The sequence below is a fragment of the Triticum urartu genome, chromosome 7A (genome assembly GCF_056163025.1).
Source record: "Triticum urartu cultivar PI428250 chromosome 7A, HENAU_Tu73, whole genome shotgun sequence".
NCBI lineage: Eukaryota > Viridiplantae > Streptophyta > Magnoliopsida > Poales > Poaceae > Triticum > Triticum urartu.
Window position 1 is genome coordinate 329,009,233 of NC_141879.1, and position 6,690 is coordinate 329,015,922.

Sequence of the window (6,690 nt, forward strand, 5' to 3'; positions counted from 1 at the left end):
AGCCTAAGCCAAATATCATCAAGCATGAGTACAAACCATTCCCGCTGCACTTTCTTATATATCTCATATTAATAAAACAAGAAAATGTAGTTTGGTGCAGCTAGGATAGACAACTTTGGTACTTTGGTACTTTCCAGTTAGCATGAAAACTATACACCTATATAGAACAGAAGCAACTTTTGCAAAAACAAAATCGGATAGCAGAAAAGTTGTTTGATAGCCAAATACATATAGTTAAAATTATATCCTTCAAACTGAAACTAATAACTTTCACACCGAAGGAATGTAACGAAGATATTTGAATAGAAAATAATAACTTTCACACTGGAGGAATGTTTAACCATCAGTCTTGAAACAAAAGGATTATATCCTTCAAGCTGTAGCTAATATGGTACACATCTTGCTAGCAGGAGCAAGATCAAATTTCGAGCTAACATAGAACTATGCTGTAAAATTAATGATGCAATACAAAAAACAAGTGTCAACTTGGTATCTTTATGCATCTTGCTAGCAAGTTCAGGATCAAACTGTAACTCCTGACAGAGATTTTGGAGGAATGATGCTTTGTTAGGAGTAGCAGCCAAATCAGTACTAAAGGATTTTATAAGATTATTTCTGTATGCTCGAGATTCAATATCTGAGGTGATTCCTTGTGCTTCATGCTTCCCTAATCCAAATATATTTCTTAGATCATTCAAAGGAATAACCTGCAACTTTAATAACGAGTATAAAACACTTCGATGGACAGTAATATAAATTGTACAAGACCATGTATCATGTATTTAGAGTCTCACAGTCAACCCAACTTATGAACTCTTAAAATAATAGGGCAACTCACAGCTCATGTACCATTGAAAACCATATGGCAATTTGTGGTGTTAGACATGTGTACTATGATAGAAATAAAAAGAGTTGACCAGCCCTAGGAAAGCATTTTATGCAAATATTTCAGGTGCATTTAAGAAAATGTCGCTAATTTACATACTCATTCATTTTAAACATGCAAAACTGCAGCTCCATCAGAGAGGTGATTTAGTAAGGGAAGCTATCAAATATTAAATGTGCTCTCTCTCTATCTCTCCATCTCGCTCTCCCTCTCCATCCCTCCCTAATAACCGTGGATATTCATTTATTTAAGTGATCATAAAAAAATCAAAATATTCTAATTTGATTGTATAAGAATAGTGTAGTTCATTTGGATGTAAAAAACATTGATGGAACAAAGGAGTCATACAAAAACAAATTAACACATCTATGAATAGACCCTGAATCAATTGTTCAAATACATGAATAATAATCTTGTCCATCACTGACTCGTTGAGAGTTGACGATAGTAGCAAGAAGAGTTCTACACTATGTTTCCACAAAAAGGCAAACATGATGCTCATAATGATGCAGCAAACACTTTCAACTACAAAGTGATATACACAGGCAATACCTTTGGCAAGATAGTTATGCATACCAACAAACTATTAGTTGTGTATCATAGGATTAAACCTCGATGGAATAGCCATGTCAAGAAAGAATTACCAGGTGTACGAATTTTCTTTAGAATACAGATATGCCCTACAGTAATGAAGAACAAAGCTGAAATTAGCAATCAGTTAGTGCATCTATAAAAAATTAGTTGATTACCTTAATGGTATGAGGTTCAGAATACTGGTCCTGGTCTGTTTATACAAGAAGTGGAAAGAATAGAATAATTAGTAAAAATATTAGCTCTGAAATAACACAATTAGATACGAAGTGCAGATGCAATCATCAATTTTTCACAAGACAATACGCTTGCTAACACCATATTGTTGTAACAAATACATGAAAATATTGACTAATTATCAAAAGCGCAGAAGCATTGGCAATATAGATGTATACACTTGGTACGTAACACCAATATCTAGAAGTGATATTTAGTAGATATAAGATATACCCATGCCAAAAATGATGTTACCTCGTGTTGGAAGGTTGTCAAGTAGAATTAGATGGATTTCTTATTTTTTATATAACTCTGCCTATGTGTGTCGCTTTGGTGTGTGCCGACCCCAATCTCATCGTTCACAACCAGGCCACATGCCCTTGCCTACCAGTGGCAGCTCAGTGCCGACGCCACATCCTTGATATTCTCCGGTGGCACAAGCGGGGGAGATAAGAAGAGGATATAATAATGCGTGCAGACAAACACCGATATGGCCCACTCAGCATAATATTCTCCAATGCTACATGTAGATATAACCTGATAGAAGCTACATGTGTACATAAGAATGTCTTGATGCATAAAAAATTATTATGAAATCTTGGACGGAGATGGCACCTGAGTTGGCGGCGTCTAGGAGAGTAGGACCTGAGTCGGCGGTGTCCAGGAGAGTAGCACCTATGTTCAGAATCACAAAGGACGCTGTCAAGCCAGCGAGGTCAACAATCGGCGAGGTCGGGGCCGTGGCAATTGCGCCGCGAGAGTCTTCACTCTAAGTAAATGTTCCGAGTGTCTTCAAGGTTGATCCATTGCAAACTTCTTCACCCACGACATGGTCATCCCATGTGTTGATAAATAGGTGTTAGTCACAAACATTATACTCTGGGTGAATAATCAGTGGTCTCTACAGTAAAGAAAACACAAGTATATAATATAAAAACTATCAATTACCGGAGAAATAACTAAATTGTTCTCCCGCTTCAGGCAATAATGAATAGAAAGCAATTAGTAATACTCTCCAAGCTTCAGGTAATGATGGTGCTCATTGGTGAGGCATTTGGATTTGGTTGTTCTCCAACAATTCCTCCCACGTTGGTCAGATCTGAAGATTGGGGAGCGGCTGGTCTCCCATACGCAGGGAGCTCCTCTCCTTGGCATGCTCATTCATTGTACGGGGGTGGGGGCAGCAAGCTCTGTGCTTGGAGGGACAGGTGTGGCTGCTGAGGCAGGATGTGCCCTGAGCGGAACGAGACGTGCGCGAGTCAAGGCCGGCGAGATGTTGAACCCCATGGCGCCCAGCGCCGCCCCCTCAGGCCGCCATCGTCTCCCCCTGTTCCTCTCCCAACTCCCTAAGCACACTATCCCAGCCGCCTCCGTGCTCGTGTCCCGTAGCGGCGGCGGAACCACACCATCCAGGCCATCTCCATGCTCGTGCCCGTAGCGGCGACACTTAAGGCCAGCGGGATGATGAACCCCATGGCGCCCAGCACCGCACCCTCAGGCCGCCATCGTCTCCCCCTGTTCCTCTCCCAACTCCCTCACGACACTATCCCAGCCGCCTCCGTGCTTGTGTCCCGTAGTGGCGGCGGCACCACACCATCCCGGCCGCCTCCATGCTCGTGCCCCGTAGCGGCGGCGGCGGTGCCGCCGATTTCACCCTATCCTCTTCGTCTCCCTTTTTTGTTGCAAATCTCCGGCTGCCAAACAAATCTAGTCCGAGGTGTAGATGAATTGTTTCTTTTTTCTGGAGGAAACCAGGCAAAGTGGGGAGAGAAACGTGGGTATGCGAAGGCGGCAGTGCAGGCCGACGATGTGTGCCCGAAGCCCATGCCGCTTACCAACGTCAGAAAAAACAAGAAAATCGAAACGTACTAAATTTTCTTAGCGCACGAATGACAGATAAAAATTCCACGTAAATAGTGCCACCTCGGATAGCGAAAATAATATAAGTGAAAAAACTGAAAACGTAAATTCACGGGAAGAAGCGTATTGTGATGGTGAACCCATGAAGTCAATCCGTGCTTTATTATTAGGGAAAGATGGAGACATCTCTTATTGGGAAGGAAAGTGAACATCTTCACAGATCATAAGAGCCTCAAGTATATCTTCACTCAACCCAACCTCAACCTCAGGCAGACTCGTTGGGTCGAAATGATTCAAGAATACAATCCGAGTATTGAATATACTCCAGGCAAGCCCAATGTCATTGCAGATACTTTGAGCAGGAAGGCTTACTGCAATAGCTTAATTCTCAAGCCCTTCCAACAGGACCTTTGTGAAGCTTTCCGCAAACTGAATCTCCAAGTTGTTCCTCAAGGCTTTCTTGCCAATCTCCAAGTCTCTCCTACTTTGAAAGATCAAATTAGTGAGGCACAACTTCTTGATGCCAGAAGGTGAAAATGGGATTGCCAAGAGCCAACCCAAATACAAGTGCTATCGCATTGATGACAAAGACACTCTATTACCGGATTGTGATTCCTAAAGGTGATCTAAGGAAAGTCATTATGAACGAGGCGCACAATTCCCTCCTATCCATTCATCCTGGAAGTAAGAAGATGTACCATGACCTCAAACAGTCGTATTGGTGGACTCGAATGAAGCGAGAAATTTCTCAATTCGTGAATGAATGTGATGTCTGCAGAAGGGTCAAAGTAGAACACCAACGGCCTGCTGGTCTCCTCCAACCTCTTGATATTCCAGAATGGAAGTTTGACCATATCGAGATGGACTTCGTGACTAGATTTACCAATTCCAAGCATGGAAATGATGCTATCTTCGTTGTTATCGACAAGCTTACTAAAGTGGCTCATTTCCTTTCAATCAAAGAATCTATCACAGTAGCTCAGTTGGCAGAGCTATATACCTCCAGGATTGTCTCCTTGCACGGCATTCCACAATTGATATCTTCAGATCATGGAAGCATCTTCACTTCTAAGTTTTGGGATTCCTTTTAGAAGGCCATGGGCACCAACATTCGCTTCAACACAGCTTTCCATCCTCAAACTAGTGGCCAAGTCGAGCAAGACAATCAAATCCTTGAAGATATGCTCAGGGCTTGTGTCATTTCCTTTGGTATGAAGTGGGAAGATTGTCTTCCGTATGCCGAGTTCTCCTACAACAACAGCTTCCAAGCGAGTTCGGGCAAGGCCCCGTTCGAGATTCTCTATGGCAGAAAGTGTCGTACTCCTCTCAATTGGTCAGAGACTGGTGAACGCCAACTTCTTGGCAATGACTTGATCACAGAGGCTGAAAATCTCAAAGTTGTGCAATCGTGCCAGAAGAGTTACTATGATAGCAAGCACTGTGACTTGGCTTTCGAGATCGGAGACCATGTCTACCTCCGCGTCTCTCCAATGAAAGGCACTCATCGCTTCGATATCAAAGGGAAGCTTGCCCCTAGATACGTGGGCCCTTTCAAGATCATTGACAAAAAAGGCAGCCTCGCCTATCAACTTGAGATTCCGTCCAATTTCGCAAATGTGCATGATGTGTTTCACGTGTCACAGCTTCGCAAGTGCTTCAAGACTCCTGAGCGCACCATCAACTTCGAAGAGATTGATCTCCAAGAAGACCTGTCTTATCATGAGCATCATGTTGCTATTCTTGAAGAAACTGAGCGCAAGACTCACAACAAGTCTATCAAATTCCTAAAAGTGAAGTCATCACACCATTCCGACCGAGAAGCCACCTGGGAACGCGAGAACCACCTCCGTTCCGAATATCCGGAGTTCTTTTAGTCCTAGATCTCGGGACGAGATCCTCTTGTAGTGGTGGAGTGTTGTAACACCCCGGATGTAACTTGCCATATTTGTAACTCCGACTCTTGCCATTTCCGGCTTTAAGTTATGAGATTCCCTTCGGGGTTGGGTTTTGTCTTCGTTTTGCATTTTGTTCATGTCATGCATTTCATATCATGTTCATCTTGTTGCATCATGGCCTCATCATGTGCATCTTCATCTTGTAGCATGTTGCATTGTGGCATGTTCCTTGGGATCCAAGTTTCATCATCCCCCCCTCATCACCACCTCTCCTTCTCTTTTCTTTCACTTTTGCAAGTGCACCTCTGCCCTCCTCCATTAATGCTCATCTTTTTCCCAAAATTCTAGCACCATGCCTTGAACCCCTTGCCAAATTTCACCTCATTTAGAATTGTTTTGGTTGGGCTCAAAAATGCATCAAATTTGAATTTTAATTCAAACTTGGAATATTTGTCTACCTTCAAAAATTACCAAATCAATTTTATTAAATGCTACACAAATTCAGGATTATGAGGATATTTTTATATTACTCAAACTCCTCCCCAATCCCCCTGTGCTTTTCCTTTTGTTTTCTGTCTGAAGAAAATGGAAAAGGAAAAGAGGCAGAGCAGCAGCAGCAGCACCCAACTAGGCCTCGGCCTCCCAGTCCGGCCCAGCTAGCACCCTGCGCCAGCCAGCCCGCTCCATAACCCACTCTTTGCCTTTCTCACCCACGTGCGCCCGCACCCCCGCTAGCTGTTGGGGAACGTAGTAATTTCAAAAAATTTCCTACGCACATGCAAGATCATGGTGATGCATAGCAACGAGGGGAGAGTGTGATCTACGTACCCTTGGTAGATCGACAACGGAAGCGTTTGGTTGATGTAGTCGTACGTCTTCACGGTCCGACCGATCAAGCACCGAAACTATGGCACCTCCAAGTTTTAGCACACGTTCAGCTCGATGACGATCCCCAGACTCCGATCCAGCAAAGTGTCGGGGAAGAGTTCCGTCAGCACGACGGCGTGGTGACGATCTTGATGTACTACTGTCGCAGGGCTTCGCCTAAGCACCACTACAATATTATCGAGGACTATGGTGGCTGGGGGCGCCGCACACGGCTAAGAATAAGATCACGCGGATCAACTTGTGTCTCTGGGGTTCCCCTGCCTCCGTATATAAAGGACTAAAGGGGGGGTGCGGCTGGCCTAGGAGAGGCGCGCCAGGAGAGTCCTACTCCCTCTAGGAGTAGGATTCCCCCCC

General features: G+C 43.8%; 1 long non-coding RNA gene across 2 annotated transcripts; it reads right to left on the reverse strand.

Annotated features, from left to right (window-relative positions):
• Positions 1-284: 284 nt before the first annotated feature.
• Positions 285-3,538, reverse strand: LOC125521141 (uncharacterized). 2 transcript variants are annotated; one of them, XR_007289066.2, is made up of 2 exons: positions 2,642-3,538; positions 285-2,506 (listed from the first exon to the last, which is right to left on the reverse strand). It is a non-coding gene; the product is annotated as an uncharacterized LOC125521141 (long non-coding RNA). The 2 variants fall into 2 exon arrangements; XR_007289062.2 differs by having other exon boundaries at positions 285-2,509.
• Between the last annotated feature and the right edge of the window lie 3,152 nt (positions 3,539-6,690).